Source organism: Peromyscus californicus, unplaced genomic scaffold (genome assembly GCF_007827085.1).
Source record: "Peromyscus californicus insignis strain IS unplaced genomic scaffold, ASM782708v3 Scaffold_22__1_contigs__length_63687245, whole genome shotgun sequence".
NCBI lineage: Eukaryota > Metazoa > Chordata > Mammalia > Rodentia > Cricetidae > Peromyscus > Peromyscus californicus.
This window is the reverse complement of record NW_026294525.1, coordinates 41,170,129-41,192,104: the sequence shown is the minus strand read 5'-3', so window position 1 is coordinate 41,192,104 and position 21,976 is coordinate 41,170,129. Positions and strand designations below refer to the sequence as shown.

General features: G+C 38.3%; 1 long non-coding RNA gene and 1 other non-coding gene across 5 annotated transcripts; one reads left to right on the top strand and one right to left on the bottom strand.

Moving 5' to 3' along the window:
- Positions 1–3,241: 3,241 nt before the first annotated feature.
- On the bottom strand, positions 3,242–21,923 carry LOC128118579 (uncharacterized). Of its 4 annotated transcripts, XR_008221266.1 has the most exons (6): positions 21,519–21,923; positions 14,404–14,563; positions 12,886–12,990; positions 8,183–8,289; positions 7,781–7,838; positions 3,242–5,857 (listed from the first exon to the last, which is right to left on the bottom strand). It is a non-coding gene; the product is annotated as an uncharacterized LOC128118579 (long non-coding RNA). The 4 variants fall into 4 exon arrangements; XR_008221268.1 differs by lacking the exon at positions 14,404–14,563; XR_008221267.1 differs by lacking the exons at positions 12,886–12,990; positions 14,404–14,563 and having other exon boundaries at positions 3,242–3,624; positions 5,778–5,857.
- On the top strand, positions 6,158–6,259 carry LOC128118808 (U6 spliceosomal RNA). Its single transcript, XR_008221335.1, has one exon. It is a non-coding gene; the product is annotated as a U6 spliceosomal RNA (small nuclear RNA).
- Positions 21,924–21,976: the final 53 nt, after the last annotated feature.

Below are 21,976 nucleotides of genomic sequence, written 5' to 3'. Positions count from 1 at the left end.
TTCTAAATTTCTGTTCTCCATTTTTGGTTCCCAAGACTCACTATAACTAAGACTAAAGTGCTAAACAACACCTGTGCTATTGCCTAAATGCTAAGTTGTTTTTGAAATATCATCTGCCAGATCAATTAGCATATCATTCTTAATTTCAGTCTTTGTGAAGTCCTGGGTCACAGACATAGTACAGCTAAGTTATTGCTAATCTTTATTTCTATCTGGGAAAAATTCCCTAGTCTCTGCATCTTCTGAATCCTTAGAATTGCTCATACTCCTTCATTTGCAGAATGTTAGAAGTTTCCTAGCTTGCTCCGACAATTCATCCAAGCTCTGCCTGTCACACAACTGAAAAGTCATCTCTATGTTTTCCGGTGTAGTTATAGAAATGGCCCCACTTTTTGGTACCAGTTTTCTGTGTCAGCCCCTCTCTCCTTGCTATAACAAAAATTTTGAAGCTCAACCACTTTATAAAGAAGCTTATTTAACTTTTACTATTTAAGCCTGAAAGTCCAAAGTTGGATGACCCCATTGTTTCAAATTCTAGTAAAGACATTACATTGGGTAGCATCAGATGTCAAGGTCATGTGGAAGTAAAATGTCACATTTTGAAATGGAAAGCTAGAGAGTAGTACTAGGTCTGGCCTACCAACTTACTCTTGCAAGCACTCAAGACTCCTTACTCACTTACATGATACCTTACTCACTCAAAGGGCAGTTTCTCCATTGAAATAGATGTGTTTTAGCCATGCTCAGAACTGCCACACTTGGGATCAATTTCCCAAGCATGAGGTCTTGGGCTATATAATAAAACCACATACAAAGCATGATATTTACTAAGTTAAGACATAATTCATTATGTAGGAGTCAATCCATGAAGAAAAGGCTCAGGATATGGGTTCTTAATTACTTAATAATAATTCTGTTTTGGAAAGCCCCTTGATCCATCAGAAATTGACCCAAATCAAGAGCACTGAAGCCAGTCTCTCTGTTGCTGTTGAAGTGGGTGGTTTAGGCACATGGGGGGATTTACAAATTACCTCATCTGGTGTTTTGTTTTTGTTTGTTTGCTTGTTTGTTTATTTTCATGTTTTGTTGCTCTATACAGAGATAGGCCATCTGATATACAGATTATGGTACAAACAAACACCAAAGACTCTTGAGAGAATACAGCACAATGGGAGGACCACTATCTCAAAGTTGTTATGATTCACATTTTCCTGATGGCTAAGGATGTTGATCACTCCTTTAATTGTTTATGTTTATTTTAATTGTTTATGTTTATCGGCCATTTGACATTCATCTGTTGGAAATTCTGTGTTTAGATCTGGACACCATTTTTAATTGGATTATTTGGTCTGTTGATGTCTAGTTCCTTGAGTTATTTACATATTTTGGATATTAGCCCTCTGTCAAATGTGGAGCTGACAAAAATCTTTTCTCATTTTGTAGGCTACACTTTTGTCCTATTGACAGTGTCCTTTGCCTTACAGAAGCTTTCAGTTTCATGAGGTTTCATTTATTAATTGTCAGTCTTAGTGTCTGCACTATTGGTGTTCTGTTTAGGAAGTTGTCTCCTGTGCCAAGGCATTCAAGGCTATTCCCCACATCTTCTTCTATCAGGTTCAGTGTATCTGGTTTTATGTTGAGGTCTTTGATCCACTTGAACTTGAATTTTGTACAAGGTGATAAATGTGAATCATTCTTCTACATGCCTATATCCAGCTAGATCAACACCATTGCTGAAAATGCTTTCTTTTTTCCATTGGATATTTCTGGTTTCTTTATGAAAAGTCAGGTGTCCATAGGTGGGTGGATTTATGTCTGGGTCTTTGATTCAATTCCATTGATCAACCTGTCTGTTTTTATGTCAATACCATGAAGATTTTATTATTATAGCTCTGTAGTAGATCTTGAAATCAGGGATGGTGTACCTCTAGAAGTTCTTTTTTTGTATACATTTTTTTTTAGCTATCCTGGGTTTTTTGTTTTTTCATACAAAGTTGAGCATTGTTCTTTAGAGGTCAGAAAAGAAATGTGTTAGAATTTTGATATGGGTTGCATTGAATCTGTAGATTGCTTTTGGTAAGATGGCCATTTTTACTATGTTAATCATACTGGTACATGAACATGGGAGACCTTTCCATCTTCTGATATCATCTTCAATTTCTTTCTTCAAAGACTTGAAGTTCTCGTCATACAAGTCTTTCTTTCACTTGCTTGGTTAGCATTACCCCAAGAAATTTTATATTATTTTGTGGCTATTGTGAAGGTGTTATTTCCCTCATTTCTTTCTCAGTCCATTTGTCATATATATATATATATATATATATATATATATATATATATATATATATATATATATCATTTTATATATTTATTTGTCCATATATAGAAGGGCCACTGATTTTTTTGAGTTAATCTTTATCCAGCCACTTAGCTGAAGGTATTTATCAGCTCTAAGAGTTCCCTGGTAGAATTTTTGGAATCACTTATGTATACTACCATATCATCGACAAATAGCAATATTTTCACTTTTTCCTTTTCAATTTGTATCCCCTTGATCTCCTTTAGTTGTTTTATTGATCTAGCTTTTATATATCAAAACTGTGTGTTGAAAGTGGCAACTGAGTGAAACCCATCCATAGGAATTCATATGATTCAGTTCATACCAGAAATATATTACCTGAGATTATTATTATCTTAATATAAATATGAATTTAGCAAACTATGCTCAGGATGCAAATCACTTTAGCAATTTTAGAAAAGTCATTATAGTAATATTTTGTTATAACTTGTTACACTTTAGTGACTTCATGCTGAGTCATGAAGTATCAGAGTTTTAATAATGGAAAATTTACAAAATCAGGAAAGACCAGACAATCATCCAGACACTTTAAACATACCCTTAACACTGAATTTACATTCCTGGAAAAATTACCTGTTAACATGTTGTGGGATAAAGTTTGTCACCGTGTCCCAAAAGCAAATAACAAACAAAACAAAAGTTCATCAGTTTAATTAAAAGCAACCTTGTGTTTTGAGTTTTAGGAAACTCAATATGATGTAAACATGCAGCTTCTTCTTTTTTGTGGTTTTATTTTTTTTTTCATTTTTCTTTATTAAGAAATTTTCTACTCACTCCACATACCACCCACAGATCCCACCTCCTCCCTCCTCCCACCCCCAGCCCTCTCTCCCGAGCCACCCCACATCTCCACATCCCCCAAATCAAGGTCTCCCATGGGGAGTCAGCAGAGCCCAGCTCACTGAGCCTAGGCAGGTCCAAGCCCCTTCCCACGGCACCAAGGCTTCGCAAGGCTTCACACCACAGGCACCAGATTCCCAAAAGCCTGCCCATGAACCAGGGATGGATCCTGATCCCCCTGCCTGGGTGCCCCCCAAACATTTCAAGCCAAACAACCATCTTCCATATCCAGAGGGCCTAGTTCAGTCCCATGGGGGCTCCACAGCCACCAGTTCACAGTTCATGGGCTTCCACTAGTGTGGCCGGTCATCTCTGCATGTCCTCCCATCATGATCTTGACGTCTACCACCTGCAGAATCCCTCCTCTCTCTCATCGACATGCAGCTTCTTCTACCTCAGGGTCTTAGTAAAGTAAATCCATATTCCTTGCATATCATAGAATTGTTTAGCAAGAAAAACAAGATGATAGTTTGCTATCTCATTTCTCATCTTCATGAGCAACACCAACAAAATTGCTAGTAGTATAACACATCCACTTGAATAAAAATATTTGGGGTTAATTACTATCATCCAAGGGACTCAAGGGATGCTTCATTTATACAAGCATTTATTTATAAACCAAATAAACAGATTTCTTTGTCAACTTAGTTTTGCCAAGTGTAACAACACCACAGTTCTGAATTTATTAAACATAGTCTGGAGCTCACTTATGTTTTTGGACAGTAGAGTGAGATTGCTGGCCTAGACAGCCAAAACTTGGGACTGATCTAATGTCAGAAAAACAAGAAGTTTACATAGGCTTTGTGTATGAGGACATTGTGCTCCCTGCTCACTTGAGTCAATGCAATATGACAAACATTTATTATCGGATCCCATTTTATAAAATTATTGCTGTATTCATGAACTTTAGTGAGACCCTGCCACAAAGAGGTATAGATACATGCTGGGAAAATATTTACTTAGAGCTAATAACATAATTTTAAGATGGTAGCACTTAAAGTGATGTGTTGCTTTCTTCTCTGTTTTTTCCTACTTTCCTTACATTTTAAATGGACCACTATTGTGTCAACGGTAAAATTTTATTTCGTTAAAATTGGGAAGAATTAATGGTGAAGGTGGTGATAATACACACACTTGAAAACGTTTGTCTGCTTCACGGTTTCCTTGGCTGGGCTACTGCTGAACAAAACAAGTTTATTCTAAAGGACAAAAAGCTGTTGGGCAGCTTAAAGTAATGGCTTCACAAGCAGAGAAATGGACATCAGGAGGGCAATAAATGTTTGGAGTCAGCAAAGCCCCTGGGAACAGCAGTTTTGACAGTCAAATAATAACTGTAACCTTACATTTTAAGGGTTTTCCATCCTCAAAATTGTCCTCACAGAACATTTAAATGTTTCTTGTAAAATTTCCCGAACATACCAAAGAACAGTCGTGACTTTATTACTAAAAAGTAGACAATTTCAAAGCCTTGTCACCTTCCATTTCTGTTTATTGATGATTGCTAGTTATTGTTTTCTTCTGCCAGGGATGTCTTTCAGTGTGGAGCAAGTACATCAGTTAGCAGCATTAAAACAGCTCAGAACTTCAAACCTAGAAAACCTGTTAAACTTAGATCTTAACTTGAATGCATGCCAACTTCATGGCATTCATCACACCATCTGTAGAAATGTATTAGTGATTCTAATAATAACATAAAAATACAGAAAATTGAAGATGTCTCAGGCCAATAAGACTGCTCAGTGAGTGAAGGAGCTTGCTGTACATGTCTGGGTACCTAAATTTGATCCTTAGAACCCATATAAAGGAGGAAGGAGAGAACTTACTCCACAAAGTTGTTCTTTTACTTTCACATATATGCTGTGGTGCACATGTTCCTTCCCCAATAATATTTTTAAAATTAAGAATAAATAATAATAGAATAATAGTAAATAATAATAAATTAGATGTTTCCAGTACAACCCCCTTTATTTTACAGAGGAGAATACCAAAATGTTGGGAGAAAAATACATAAGAATTTCTACAATTATTCGATTAGAACATCAGTTCAAATACCCAGCCCCTCACAGGCCTTTTTTGGGGCACATAACCCTTTGTCATAATTCCAGTGAGTCCCATTTCTTTATAAAATAGAGAATGACTCCATGTAAGAGGAAAATAAAACCCTATTTAACTCAAACCAAGGACACTTATAAGAAGCCATATGATACAGTATAGTGATTATCGGTGTAAGTATATGATGCCCTCTTAATCAGAGGGCAGAAATTATATATCAAAAATACTAGCAGTTCAATAGCCTCTGGGAGATACCAGTTTCTAAAACTTTTAGAAAAGAAAGAATTGTTCTCATGAGTTCAATGTGGGACCTGCTGTTGTTATAACCTGCACATCTTTAACAAAGACTGCTCATACCTACGAGATTGTTTACTTAGAAAGCTATCTCTTTCTGAAGCCAATTAAAGGTATTGTTTGTTCACTTGTCCAAGTGTGCCATTTATTATAAGCCTTTCTACATTGCTAGGCCATTCTCCTGGCATTTTCCTATTTTTTTAAAAAATCTTATTGATCAGAAATGTCTTACCAGGTTTTTGACACTTTACTTATTTCAGTTCAACTCAACAGATAGGCACTGCTTCCATATCCAAAGTACGTTCCTCTACACTGTAAGATATCAAAACAGAGTGGGTTTGGCTTAAGATTTAAAACTCATGGCAGGGTTTGTTTGTTTGTTTCAGAAATAACTCTGTTTAAAAAAATACACAAAAGCGAAGGATTTAACTATAATTGTTAGAAGCAATAGCATTCAGATTTTGTTATATAAAAGTCCAAGATTTAGTGTGCATGTGTATATACACATTTTAGTGAAGTCACTGTCCACCTATATATAACCAACATGTTTCTTAACTTGTATCCCTGTGCTATTGAATGCTTACCTTCCCCTATAAAAAATTAAAAACTAATGCTTGCTTTAAAAACCCATATACTAAATTGAAATGATACAAAGAAGATGCACATCGGCCCTGCACAAGGATCTTGCAAATTTGTAAAATGTTCCATAATCTTTAAATAATATTAATAATAAAGAAGACCAAAACCAAGAACTTGGGGATTAGAAAACATCATATAGAGAAATAGCTGATGTATGAGCTTCAACATGAAAAGTGTTCATACCAAAGAATAAACAGCAGGCCAAGAGCTCAGAAAAGAGAGAAGAGGGAGGAGGTTAGGATGCTCCTGACCCATGTGAAGCTCTCTACAGATGTTACTAAGTCATCTGCTTTTAATCTTGGTGTAGGGACCATTCCCTGTCCCGACTCCTTAATTCCAATCCTACAGTTCATCAACTGTGTAAGACACTTATGGTTAGCTGCCAGGAATATTACCTACTGAGATAGATAAATGTCTAAAAGTTTCAACATGCCCCCTCTCATTTTCATGGTGAAACTCAAGTGTTCAAGCATATGAAACCTATTTATTTTTTTCCTGACTTCTCCTTCCTATTCTTGCCAGTCCTGCAAAGTTGCTACATTTGCTGAAGCAAGTATCATGGACTACCTTGCTACACAAAACAACAGCCGTACGTACCATCAATGACTCGATCCCAGGCATTCTTGGGCCCACGTTTGTCATGGAAATGTTTCAGTAGTACTTGTAGGTTTATTTATACAAAGATTTAATAATATCAGCAAAACAAATGCAATTGTGTTTCTTTTTTAAAATATGTATACCATGTGCCTCAGATGGTAGCATTCTGCTAACATGTGCAAAAGTTTCAGAACTCTGTATTAATGATGATCCCATCTTACACTGCTATTTGTTGTCTTAGGAACACTTTTTGCTCTTTGGCCACGAGGAGAGTCAGAGAAATGGAGAAGAGAAGTGTCTTTTCAGGACAGCTGTATCAAAGTGCCAGTTGGTCCGTTCCAATTGTCTATAGCGAGAGAAACTTCTCATCAAGCTGTTAATCATTCTTTCCAAAATCCTGCAGAGACCTTGCATGTCTCTGCTCTTGGCCCTTTGAAACATTCCACTCTCTTAACTTTGGCTGGAAAACTTGATATGGAGTGAAAACCATACTGGGAGTAGGAAAAGCCCTGCCACTGGCAAACATTTGACTCAACTAATCAAACTGTATTGTGTACCTTCTTCAGATGTTTTTAACCTAGTCTGGAAAGGAAATGCCACTGTTCAATAGTATCATTCAAGAATACAATACAGTTTAAGTAATAAATAAGCACGCCGGATACCTAAATTTAAGGAACACAGCAAAACTCTACAATAGTGTGAATTAAGAAGTTTCCTCCTAAGAAAACCAGAGAAAAGGAGCAAAAAGGGACCTGAAGAAGTCAGCACAGAGGAAATAAAAATCCCTAGAAAAAGCACTGATCTGAGAAGCTAAATAACAAGAAAATTCGATGAAACGAAAGGCTAGGTTTCTTGGCAAGTTTTTTAAAAAAAATTAAAAAGAGCATTGCCAGCATTAGAAATGAATGGCACTCTGACAGAAATGAAAAAGACTATAAGGTAGTCTTCTACCAGCAAATTAGAAAGCTTAGAAGAACTTTCTAGAAAGAAAAAACTTACCAACATTGACTGAAGAAGATTTTCATAACAAAGGAGGATATAAAAAGTCTGATGAGGCCTATAACAAGAAAAGAAGTTAAATCTGGAAGTCCAAGTGTTTACAGGGGCTGGAGATGTGGTTCCACTGGCAGAGTATTTGCCAGCATGAACAAAGCCCTGGATTTGATCCCCAGCATGACAAAAACCAGGCATGATGGGTTATGTCTGTAATCTCAGCACTCAGGGGAAGAGTGCAGGAGGATGGAAGTTCAAGGTCTTCCTCAACTACACAGTGCAAGCAGTGGAGACTAGCATGGTACACACAAGACCCTGCCTCAAAAATAAATTCATAAATTAACAAAAGTAAAAATCATGCCACAAAGAAAATTCAGGGTCCATCACATGAATTTTTAATAATGTTACCGTGGAATCCTTGTGACCTTCAGCATCTCCACGTGGCCTACACGAAAACCTTCAGGCAAGGCCTGGCTTCATTCTACCCCATCTGTTACAGCAATACCACATTTATCCTAGAACAAAGGAGAGATATGCCTGATGGGGAGCAAAGTAAGTCAGTCCTCAGTCCTGTCTTGGGTGAAATTGCTGCTGAGAGGCAGTTTCTCATTCATCGTCTTAGTTTCTAACTGCTCACTCCCTTAGGACTCAGCTGGAGGCTCCTCTGAAAGCCTGATTGAATCGTAAAGAGGCCCCCTTCTTCATGGCTGAGTGTACATTGTCTGTGTTTTCTGTACTATAGCCTGATGTCATCCTGTGGGACTAAGAGGGTGGGGATTAGACATCATGTCTGACTTCATTTGGGCTTGTTGTCTTTATATAAAATTAATCTACGGAAATATGTGAAAGGTACATACAGCAGCCACAATCATATTTGTGGCTTTATTACTACAAATTTGTTTGACTTTCACTGATAAATTCTATAACTATATGAAAAATAAACACTACAAATCCACCCTCAGATAGTACCGGCACTGGAAAGACTTGCCAGCTATTCTGAAACCATAGCCAGATGAAGACCCCACCAGAAAACTGCACACCACTGTCACATGCAAAGGTGTGAGACTCTAATAAAATATGACAAAACAAATGGAACAATATTTGCAAGAGCAGATAATAACAACATGACATACTTACAGTTCTTGCAAGGAGGCTTTGACTTCCCAATTCTGATAATATGACAGATTTGTATTAGTTACTTTTCTATTGTTGTGATAAAACACCATGAGCAAGGCAACTTATAGGGGAAAAAAAGGTTTATCTGTACTGGGATTACAGTTTCAGAGGATAAGAGACCATCTCCATCACTATGGGGATGCGTTGATGCAGGAAACATCACAGCTAGAGCTGGAAGCTGAGAGTTTATATCCTGATCCATAAGCAGGAAGCAGAAAGAACAAACCCTGAGTGGCATGTAGCTGTTGAAACCTCAAAGCATGTCCCCAGTGACACACCTACTTCCCCAGACAGACAACACTCTTTCAGCCTCCCCAAACAGCATCACCAGCTAGGGACCAAGTATTCAAATGCAAAGGACTGTGGGAGACATTTCAATCGAACCCCCACAATCTTTTATTAGTAGACCAGAAGACAAAATTTACTTGATGAACTTTGAAAATACGTTGTGAAATAAGCAGTAAAAATTATGGCATGAAATAATCCATAATAATTCCCTGGATATGGAATGTCCAGAATTATGGAGACAAAAAAGCCAATCAATGACTAACATGGAATTAATTTTTCTAATTTTTAAATATCTTTAAGATGTTGTGCAATAAGCAACCCATCATTGTTGTGGGGTTTTGTTTTGTTGTTTGGTTTCCATTGCCTGGGTAAAAGCAATCCATGTTACCGAAAATCTATCAATGGATCTTTTGAACATCCTTCATTGATCAGGAATCTAATATGGTGTGGATGCTGAATATCTCCAAAGCTCACATGTCCTGTTGGCTTGGTCCTATTTGTGTTATCGGGAAATGTTGGATCATTTAGGAGGTGCAGCCTTGTAGAAATTCCTTAGATCATGAGTAGCATGCCTTGTAAGTGGACTGTGCCTCTCAACTCTTCTTTGTCTTGTCTCTTTGTTTCCTGGTTGAAGAGTTAACTGCTTTGTTTCACTGCATGCTCCCACTGTGAAGTGTCATCTTCACCCCAGGACCAAATCATTGGAGCTACTGACTGTGACCTGGAACTTCCAAGAGAGTAAGCCAAATAACGATTTTCAGTTTTGAGTTTAATTGCCTCAGGTATTGCAGTATAGTGTCTCCATGTATAAACTGATTAATACAAAAGCATGAAGCCTAGAGTTTGGATGCTCAAAACCCATGAAAAGATGATCAGGAATATTTATGTGATCCCAGCATGCCTGTGGGGAGATGGCAGCATTTATCTGTGATCCCAGCATGCCTGTAGGGAGATAGGAGGCAGAGATAGGAGACTCTCTGGAAGCTTGTGAGCCAGCTAGCTTAGAGTACAAGAGGTCCTGACTCAAACAACTAGAAGGTTAGGACATCTCCACATGGTATGCACACACATGGATATGTACACACATACACACACACACATACACACATACACACACACACAAATATACACACACCAATTTTTTAAATAGCATGTGGATAAAATTCTAAAACATTCCTAGGTTCTTGCACAGTATTTCCCTTAGGTTTAACTAGAAATACAAAGTTCTCATTTTACTTTATGTCAAGAAAGAATGTCATCAAATCATTACAATCCAAACCAAAAGATTCTACTATAATCACACAAAAATACATAACTGAATACTAGTCAGTGTTCCATCTTTTGTCAAATTGTGGCAAAAATTAAATCAAGAAATGAAGCCTACTGAAGGCATTTACAATCTGATTGATGAGTAAATTAAACTGTTCAGTCAAAATTTAAATTAGCCATCCTCATAAATCATAGTAAAATAGCAAAACCAAGGCCAGTTGTAATTTAGGTTTTGGGTGACTAAATTTGGGGGCTCAAGTCATCTGGGCTATGGACTAAAGACTTAGCAGCAAACAGGGACAGTTTTTACAGAGAGCAAGACTAGTCTTATCAACAATCAGAAGAGATGGATGGTAGGGATGGCTGTAACATGAGGTGCTTTGTCAAGACCCACTCAGGTTTGGATGAGCAAGGGTTGTGGCTCACATTGGTCAGAGTTTCCAGATTGGACAATTCATAGAAAAAGGAGACTAGCAAGAAGGAAATCCAGCCCTTAGAAATTAAGGGTGAGCTTCAAGCAATGAGGAACTAGATTCAGAGAAGATAACGAAAACAAAACTCTCAGTTTCATTCTATTTTAACATTTAAGTCCAAAGTGAGACTGAAACCACACAAAAAGACCTAGTAGTCCAATGACAGAGAAGATGGGAGCCAGCAAGAACATTGTATCTAATTTAGTGTTCATTACAAATCCAAGGGCTTTGTAATTATATGTTGATTTAAAATAGTCTTAGGACAAGGAATGGCTAGTTCCTTATGAAATTATATACATAGTAACTGCTAAATGATTTAAACTAACATATATATTTGAGGATAAGGTAATAAAATTTTTGTCTTTCACACATTCCACTGATTTTTCTCTTGTTTACATATCTAATGCTTCTTAGCTAGCCTCAATAAATAAAATGTCCATACTCAAATAGAGAAGTAATATTTAAAGTCTAAAACAGCACAAGTAATGAGAAAGAATATAATTCAATAAGAATCCAATGTTTCCTTTCAGAAAGTCCTTTCCTATAATGTTTGTTAAATGACTAAAAATGATTTTCACACCATGCTCTAGAGAATCTGGGAGCTAAGGCCTGTACTTTCTTAAGAGGCAACATCAAAGCCGAATGCAAAGAGAGTTGGATGTAGACTGCATTTGCATATGACACAACAACTTTAGGATTATAAATTTATAATCTGGACACTTAGAATGGTTTGGTTAAGTAAGCATCTGTGACACAAAATATAAGACAACTCCATCCCTGTCTATCCTCAAAAGATACTGTTACAATCTAAAGTGCTAACTTGTTCTAACCCTGAGAAATATGACTGCAATAATGGGGTAAAGGTACATACCCAGATGTAGACAGTATTTCACAACAGAAGTAAAATAATTATAAATGATGCTAAAAATCCCCTAGAAAGAATCTTAGGTCACTTGTGTGTTTTCAAAGTGTGTAATTATACATTATAAAACAAAATGATCTGCCTCACACTTGGGGTAAATGTTTAAGCATCTTTATTTCTTCACCTACCAAAGAATAGGAACAACACAGTCAGTCATGTGGTGGGATTTTTAAAAGCCTCAGCACATTGTCTAGCAGAGAGTAGGTGCGTGCTGCTCCAGAACCTTTATTAGTCTTCTTCTTTTGGATGCTTTGGCTCCTAATCCACTGGATAGCAATGCTGGTCATTACAGGTGCTCACACAGGCTCAGATCTTTACCAGAAAGTCCCTGTGCTGAATGTGGAGTCTCAAAGGTAGGCAGGGTGTTAGCTAGTGATGCATCTCTCTCTCTCTCTCTCTCTCTCTCTCTCTCTCTCTCTCTCTCTCTCTCTCACACACACACACACACACACACACACACACACACACACACACACACGTTACTATTGTTTCCAACATGCCCATGAGGTGTTGGGAGAGAAATTCAGAGATCTTGTCTAAACCCAAACAACATTATTGAAATGGATTCATGTAAAAAAAAAATAGCTTTACTTATGCTTAAACTATTGAAACAATCCCAGAACACAGCAAAGTGAGTTTTGTTCACTTTAACTGGAAATCCTTTTTGTGTTTTTTCCTCAGTCCAACATCATCTAGCAGCAGAGGTCTGAGGTGTGCTTTTCTGTGTTAGTGATTAAAACTGAAACCTACAAAGCAGTCACAGAACTTTCAACATTCATCAATCTTTAAATTTAATAAACTTTCTAGGCTCCTTCACCATTGCTGGAATAACAACACATGATTGAAATGCACTAAATGAGCCATGAACAGCAACACTGAGTTTGGTGAATAGCTAACACCAACACAGAAGAGACCAGGAGAACATGCAGGGGAGTTGCTGAGAAGCCCAGTCCTACTGACCAAAATCAATACCCTCCACCTACCCACATGTGAGAGATCTGTAAGTCATCCGTGCCCACACGGCCAGCACATTTACAGCATGAGGTTCTGAGGGACCCAAATCTCTTGCTGTTTTCATTCTTTACACCCTGTAGATACATGAATATAAGGAGGTTAACTACTCCCTTTGGTATTCATTCTGTACACCCTGTAGATACAGGAGTATGAGGAAGATTAACTATTCCCTTTGGTATTCGCAAAGTGAAATGCAAGTATTAATACTAGCCTTTCTGTGATAACACACCTACATTGGAATTCAGAATTACTTTCTCCCACCTTCTTATTTATTTCTTTGCATGTACCATTCTCCACAGGAAGGAGATATGCTTTGTCCACAGTGAGAAGGTCTAGGGAAATCCTTTTCTGCCTGGACACAAATTAGAGGATGAGGAATGTTTGAAGGGTGACTGAATGGTTTTGAGTGGAAACAGGCTCAAATAAATAATAGAAGGATGCAAGAAACAGAAGAAAAACTATGAAAGTGCATGGATTTCCATATGTTAATGAACTTGCTGCTGTAGAATCCACTGAGATAATACAAATGCTTACACAGAAGATTAACTTAAGCCTGCTTACAAGAAACAGCATCACAGATGGAAAATGATTTTGAAATTTAAAAATGAGATTGGGGAACAGGAATTAAATGTTCCTCAAACTTCCCAAGTTTACAATGCTTGTATTTTATATGGCCAAAGACAATAGTTTCAACAAAAAAAAAAAATTTAAATCAAGGTACTATTATAGTGTTGTAAACATTCTACTAAAACTATTACCAAATAATCTATGATCTGAACAAATATGCATTCACAAAAATATTAACTTTCAGATTAAATTTTCAATAGTAAATTGAGAAATGACTGAAACATTCAACTCATTGCTAGTAAAGTTATTGATTTCAATAAAATAGGATAATAGGCATCTGTTAACATATTGTTCATGTCTTAATTAGGGTTTTTATTGATTCAAAGAGACACTATGATCATGGCAACTCTTATAAGGAAAACATTTAATTGGAGTGGCTCGCTATAGTTTCAGAGGTTCATTATCATCATGAAAGGGAGCATGGCAGCGTGCAGGCAGACATGGTGCTGGAGCTGAGAGCGCTACTTCTTGTAGGCAACAGGAAGTCGACTGACAGTCACACGTGAGCAAAAGAGACCTCGAAGCCCACCCCCACAGTGACACACTTCCTCCAACAAGGCCACACCTCCTAATAATACCACTCCCTTTGGGGTCCATTTTCTTTCAAACCACCACAGTTCACAAGGTTTTTATTATCATGGGAAAATATCCATGAAAGCTTAGACCAAAGAATAAACATAAAACTGAACAATTAATGTATAAGGCAACTGAGCTGTTATTCCAGAGAAAGTGCGAGAGTTGTTTTCTTTTTCTCCTGAGAGAAATGGGGTTGAAAAGACGAGGGATGGTGGGTTAGGGGAGAAAGTAACAGAGTCTGGGGAAGTCCCTCAGGAACAGATTTGAAGAATAAGAATCCTTACTATTAGGGCTGAAGAGATGGCTCCGTGGGTAAAGCCCTTGTCATGCAAGTATGGGAACACATCAAGTGAGGGGGAAGAGTAACAGTGTCTGGAATCTCAGCACTTCCACGGCAAGATCGGAGGCAGGAGAATTCTGTTAGCTTAAGGGTCAGGTCATTTGCTATATGCAGAAATAAAAACAAAAAAAGAAACCTTGCCTCAATCAAGGCAGGAAGTGAGCACCAACACTCAGGGTTGTCCCCTGACCTCCACATGTACACCATGATCCGTGTGCATGCACACACACACACACACACACACACACACACACACACACACACACACGCACACAGACACACACACACTGTACACATCACACACACAAACAAAACAATCATTTATACTGCTTAATAGTCAGTTTTTAGGATCATATCTGCCAAATAAACCTTTTTGGTTCTTTTGAACTTTTGTAAAGAGTCTATTACATACATATAGACTCTTCTATTAAAAAAGGGGTGAGAAAAATCCAAAAAGAGGTACTGAACTCGATTCAATGCTAAGTTTAAAGAACTTCAAATGAAAATTTGTGAGACTGTTATGCTAGAGCCTCATGGGACCAGAGGCCTGTGGAGAATGTGAGGCTTTCCAAGAGGCGTGTGACCCATGGCCCCATAGTGCACCTGTAGAAAAATCTTCACAAATACCTGACTCTTTCCTCCACTTGGGTACCCGTAACTTTGCCAAATCTGTCTCTGATGGAAATGATTACTTTGGTGAAGGAGGAGGAGGAGGAGGAGGAGGAGGAGGAGGAGGAGGAGGAGGAGGAACTTGAAAGATTATTTGTAGCCTACGATCCAATGAATTTACAGAATGTAAAAGCAGACCATCCTTCTTACTGAACCCCCTCTGAAAGGCCCTCACAGACACACACAGACATATGCCATAGTCTATTCATTCTAACTCCAGTCAAATGAGCAGCAAAAATCTCTTATCACAGTCTCAGTTCACATTCCCTCCTGATTTGTGGTGCTGAGAATTTGTTTAATCCTCCCATTTGAATAAAAAGTTAAATCTCAGAGGCAAAAGATAATATGCTAGCACACGTCTGTGTATTGTTCATAAAATTATATAGTTATTCATCCATACATAGGACATTGTATAATAGCTAGATTGAGTGTTTACACATTCGGTGACTATTAAGTAACCAAGGACAGGCAGTTTTCATTCCTACAAGTAGTAGACATTGTGAGAACCTAAAACTGGAAGTAGATCAAAGGTGATCTAAATAGGGCAGCAGGCAGTGCGGGTGTGGTGGGGGAGGGGTATTGGGGATGGAAGCATGGTCAGCAGAATGAAAATCCATGTGTAGGTGTGTTGAACACACATTAGAAACTGTTGGAAAGACAAACACAGTATGTGTCACTCATATGGTAAACCTTTTTTTGGTAAAAATAAACCATACGAAGTATTTACTAAACAAGGTCCTCTAAGCTGTGGGCAAAGCACCCGGGAGGACATAAAATAACAAAAGTTTGATTTGGCTCATGGTTCTGGAGGTTTCAGACTGTGATCAGCTTGTTCCACTGCTGGACATATGTTGGGGCAGAGCAGGAGGCTACTGACCTCATGGGAGCCAGGAAGCAGACAGATAGAAGAGGACAGGGACAGACATACTCTCTAAAAGCACATTCCTAGTGACCCACTTTCTCCAATCCAGCCTCAGCTACCCCAGTTTCTACCACCTACCAAAAACCCATTTAGTTATGAATGTGTCAGTGGATTAGTCTATCATTAGGAGAGCACTCAGATCCAGTCTTATCTCAGAAGCCCACCTCTCAATGGTGTCACCATATGGGGACAAAGCCTGTGATGCATGAATCTTTGTGATCATTTTATCTTTTTTTTTTTTTCCAGAGCTGAGGACTGAACCCAAGGCCTTGCGCTTGCTAGGCAAGCGCTCTACCACTGAGCTAGATCCCCAACCCTGATCATTTTATCTTTAAACCTTGTGACAGATGCTCTGTTGTCTCACTGAGGTCACAAAGTAAATCTATGGCTCCATGTTGGATTTTAGAATTCAGATGCCTGTAGGAGGCAGCCAAGGGCTTGGGAAGTGGATCCTATTGGAAGAAAGTTACATCATCCTTATCAGAGGCATGCCTTAATAGGAATGCCAGATTCCGACTCCTCCCTCTCTTCTACTTTGCTTCCAGGATGCCATGACATAAGCATATGTGTTGCCCCATCTGTTGCCCACCATGATGTGTCCCCCTTAGACAGACCCCAAATCAACAAAGCCAGATAAACCTGTCCTCTTTTTAAGCTGTTTCTCTCAGCTATTTTGTCATGGATATGAAAACAGAATAGCTCATGAAAGATGATAAGGCTTCACCTCTTTAAACACGTGGGAACTTCAAATGATAAGTTACACACTGAATGTTCTTTAGGTAATGAGTGATGGAGCTGAGATCGAGATCTGGGTAGTCAAACTCAAGGCTACAAACCCAGCAGTGTAAGGGCTTATCATGTACCTGACTCTGTGGGGATTAGCCCTAGAACCCGCACAATTTGCAGCATAGGTCTGAGATTATTTATATGCACAGGGTGTAGAAGTAAATCACCCTTCTTACATGACGCTCTGTGAAAGGCCCTCACAGACTCACGCAGAAGTATCCCACAACCTGAGTTCATTCTAAATCCAGCCAAATGAGCAGCGAAGATGATCACCCATCGCAGTCTTGGTTTAAAGTCTGTCATAATCTATTGTGCTGAGAGTTTGTTTAATCCTCCCATTAGAATATAAAAATTAAATGTCACAGCAAAAGATATGCTATCACATATCTGTGTATTATTACATATAAAACTATAGTTATTCATTCATACATAGGACAATGTATAATAACCAGATCTAGTGTTGACATGATAATAAATGTTAATTAAATGTAAAGCAGGATGTGCATGTCAACATATCAAAATCTTTTATAGATGCTCACACGGGCTTTGTGACTCACGTATATGTTCATAATTCATGGTCACTATTAATATTTACAGAGCAAGTGATCCCAACTGATTTTAATGTTGGTTGACATAAAAGACTATGAAGGCAATATAGAATACTTCGGTGGAGTTCCTGGAAAATAACAGAAAAGGAAAATAAGTCAAAGAAATATGGAAAGGGCTGTGTTCTTACCAAGCCAATATCTAAGCGCCCGGGAGTACCTACAGGCTTCATTTCAGATGGCAACAGCGCCCTCTGGTGAATAACACATTTATTTTACAACTTTCTCCAGAGCAATATAGGTGAGATACTCCTTGGGCACAGAGGTAGGTTCAGGAGTAGACAGCTCAACACACTACTGCACAGCACTGGTTAGAGACAGTAGCTCTCTACTGTACCTTCTAAAAGGCCACAAGAAGGGATCTTGGATTACTGACAATAAGTAAATGATAAAAGGGGACAGTGGCATGCTTAACCAGATTTGGACATTACGAACTGCACTGTATATATGTGTGTATGTGTGTATGTGTATATATATATGCATATATATGTATATATATTGCATTATGGATATGTGCATATTTATGTTTTTATAGATGGCTCAATTTCAAATAAGACTAATACAAATTTAGGGATAAAGCTAAATATTAAAAGTCGCCCTGCCGATCTTTTGCTCAAGCTAGCATATGATCAGACCTAACTTACTTCATTTTAGAAGCTGTTTCTGTATTAGAGTAATTTTGGAAAAATGCAAATTCTACTTCTATAAATAAACAAGAGTGGGTATGTTTGAGGTAAGCAAATTAGGTGTAGAGAATGCTACTTCGAGAGAAAAATTGTCTCAGAGATGTATCTACAAAGTACTACATATTACTAAAACGTTTTTTCATTTTCATATGTACGTTTTAAATTTTCAGTGGTCTGAAACACACAAATATGTCCATGTCACTCTCCTTTGTCCATGTAAGAGCTTTACTCCTGTGTCCAGTTCTCAGTGATGTTTTTCACTGTCCATGGCATTCACAAGCTACACGGACCACAGAACACAGCCATGTGATTCATGGCATCCATCATCTCGTAGTATACCACACAGGTTCACTTTATTTTCTTTCTTTTCCTAGCCAATGAAAGCTTCACTGTGAATGTGAATTTCTGCCCATTTCATGTTTTTCCTCATTGTTGTAATCTTCATACCTAAAATAATGCCCACAATAAATGCTTCCTAATAGAGGCTGAATAAATGAGCCTACTGTGGTTATTACATGCGGCTGGAGTCTTGATTACTCACTATAGTTTTTCCTTTCCTTAACTCTGGTTTGGCTTTCTGGCATCCCGGACCCACTTAATATGGCAAAGAATGACAATGTAGCCGTCCCAGCTTTAACAGGATTGGTAATTTTATTTCCCAATTTTTGTTTCTCAGACAAGGAAGTTGGCAGCAAAAGACCTCTAGCTGTGAACGTATTTTCTCTTGTAGTTCAACCACCATGCTGTCAGAAGCCCATGGCACTTTGATATTCCATCCAGTATCCCAGATGAAATGCCAGGTCTATGTGACACAGCTCACATGGACTACCCGACTGAATCCTCACATGCGTGCCAATCCAGCCACCCTCATGTAGAGCTAGCTGAAGAGCTGCCTAATTCCCAGGCAAAGAAAAAAGTTGCCATTGTACACAGATAGTTTGTTATAATAACAAATTATCAAGCCTATAACCTGTCATACCTGTGCTGGGTGCCATAAAGAACATCAAGGGAACATGAAAAGATCAATATAAAAGAATATTCATTGGAAAGGGAGAAGAAGATCATTTATGTGAGTATTTCCTTGTAAGCTGATGAGCACCACAAAGAACCAATGAGGACTTAAGGATTTAGAGGAAGGCTGAGTTCAAAGGAAACTTTGGGAAGAAGGTGCTGTTAAGCTGGTAGAGCGTGTCTCTAAACAAAATTTAGTTGTAGAAGTGAAGTCTGGGGGCGGGGTTGCTGGAAGAGGCGGAGATGATAGCTGGAGTCCTGGTACCTACCCATCTAACAGAAGAGATATGGTTTGGTGAGAGTAGGCCTGTGTAGAGAAAAGGGGAAGCCAGAGAGGAGTCCCCTGGAAACGCATTAGGAAGCTGTGCTGCGGCTGTCCTCCTTCACAGTCACAAGTAAGACAGAAGCTCTTTGACACGCACTGCACTTGCCACGCTCATTATAAACATGACTTAAGCAGTGGAAGTGAATGTTTGTGATTCTAGGTCGGAAATGAGGTCATTCTTTAGTCCCCTTTCCAGAGACCCTCACTGTCAACGTTTTTCTCCTTCCAATTCTCTGAGTACAATGGGAGATAGACAATGTGCCCACACTTCTACTTACTCATTCACTAGCATTGTTTTTGTGGTAATCCACCTACTGTGTTCATAGTCTGTGAAGGTAGGTTTACAGTATTTACACAAGATTTATCATATAAAATACCATTCCTTTGGTAGATATCTTAGTAGGAAATTTTTACACTCTTTTCCAATTTAGAAACAGCTCTTTTGTAAATGAACACCAAATGTGAGGTTAACTGCCTCTGCTTGGTATAATGTCATTGGCTACTCTATGAGGCATTTTTGTGTGACTATGACAAAAAAAAACTTGACAAAATTAATTTATAAACTTTTAACTTACAAAGGAAATGTGTTTAGCTGGGCTGTGGTGGTGTATGCCTTTAATCTTGACAGTCGGGAGGCACAGGTAGGTAGATTTCTCTGAGTTCAAGGCCAGCCTGGTCTATAGAGTGAGTTCCAGGACAGCCAGGGGTACACAGAGAAACCCTGTCTCAAAAATCAAAACAACAAAACAAAACAAATGCATAAAAAACAAAAACAAAACAACAAAACGAAAAGAGATGATTGCTTTGATGCATAGTTCTAAGATTAGCCAGCCTACTGTTGAGGATAGTGCATCATGGTAGTAGTGTGATGGAGCAAACAAATTACATCATAAGCCAGGAAACAACCCTACTGGACTTCAACAATTCTTTGAGGCTACGATCTCAATGGCCCATATGGCCTCACTTCCTAAGGTTCCAGAGTATCTCATTATTACCTTGCTGGGGAACCACGCCTTTATGGATCACACACACATTTTTGGACACTCAGGAGCCTACAGACAACATAGCCTACACTGAAGAAGTCCATGAAAAAGAGTCTTAGGAAATATTTCTATAGTTTGTCACGATTTGATGAAGATTGTCTGAATGGTGCTGCAGAGCTCATATTTCAGAGCAGAATCTATTTCCGAAATGAAGAAGAAAGTATTGTTTTGATGTTCTCAGGGTCATGTAAAACCATAAATTATACAGGAGTCTCTTTTAGCTCTGTGAAGTTGAAATCTTTCAGGCAAAAATGTGGCTCTTTTTTTCTGTCCCAACTTCTTGATTGATTATTTATTTAATATGCAATTACAGCATGTCCAACTTTATAAATAAAGCTAATCCTTTTTGGAACATAGAAGGCAATTTGTACAAAAGTGAATGAAAAGATGAATTAAATGAACATTATTTCAGCTCCTTAAGAATAACCATATAAACAGAGCCAGGAGTAGTGGTTCACACCAGCAACCCCAGTGCTTGTGAGGAAGAGAAAGGTAGATCAGGAGTCCAAAGTCATCATCAGCTACATAGTGAGTTCAATGTCACAACAAGCTAGGTTATATGAGATCCTGTCTCACAAAGTAAAACTGTGACTAAAGAATAATTCTACAAAACAGTAAAAGGGCTGGAAAAATGCCTCTGTAAGTAAAAGCAGTTTTCCATGAGTCAACCCGAGTTTGATCCCTGGGACCCACATGGTCGAAGGAGAGACTGGCTTCTTCTGCAAGTTGTCCTCTGACTTTTACAAGTGCACTACCACTCACATGTATGTGCACATACACACACACGCACACACACACACACACACACACACACACACACACACACACACACACACACACAAAGAAGTGTAATTTAAAAATTAAAACAAAATAGAAACAACATATGCTAAATAAAACAAAAATGATTGAGCCAGACCCTTATTTTCTTCACAAATGGATACATATGATCGAATAGTTAATATTGTAAAAATTACATATTTACTCAAGAATAAATCCAAGAAAATATACTTACTTCCCCGTGTCATAGCCAGAGAAGAAAATGAGACTTCAAGGACTCCTTGAGTAGAAAAGAATGGTTGACGATTTAAAGAAGGCAGTTGGTGCCTGCAGAGTGCTCACAGGAGAACACTGAGAAGCAGGGAGGGTGACTACTGAACAGAGCTCCACGGATGTTCATGTTCAATCAAACAGATGGTAACAGTACTTCACAGCTTGGACTTCATCGAAGACGTGGTGGGCCTTGGAGCGGAATGAATAATGTAGTGAAGCTTTTGCATGCTTCTAAAAATAGTGCTTTGCAAGACCATGCGGCTTCCTGAAAAACCAACAAAGTTTTTCTGTGAAAACATTAGAGACTATTTTTTTTAAGAGGGTAGATCAGTCATCTCAGCGTTTCTAGTCATCTTTCCGTGTAGAGCTGAAGAAAGTTTTAGCTCTAAGTGACTAATTGCAGAGTGGAGATGTTTTGGC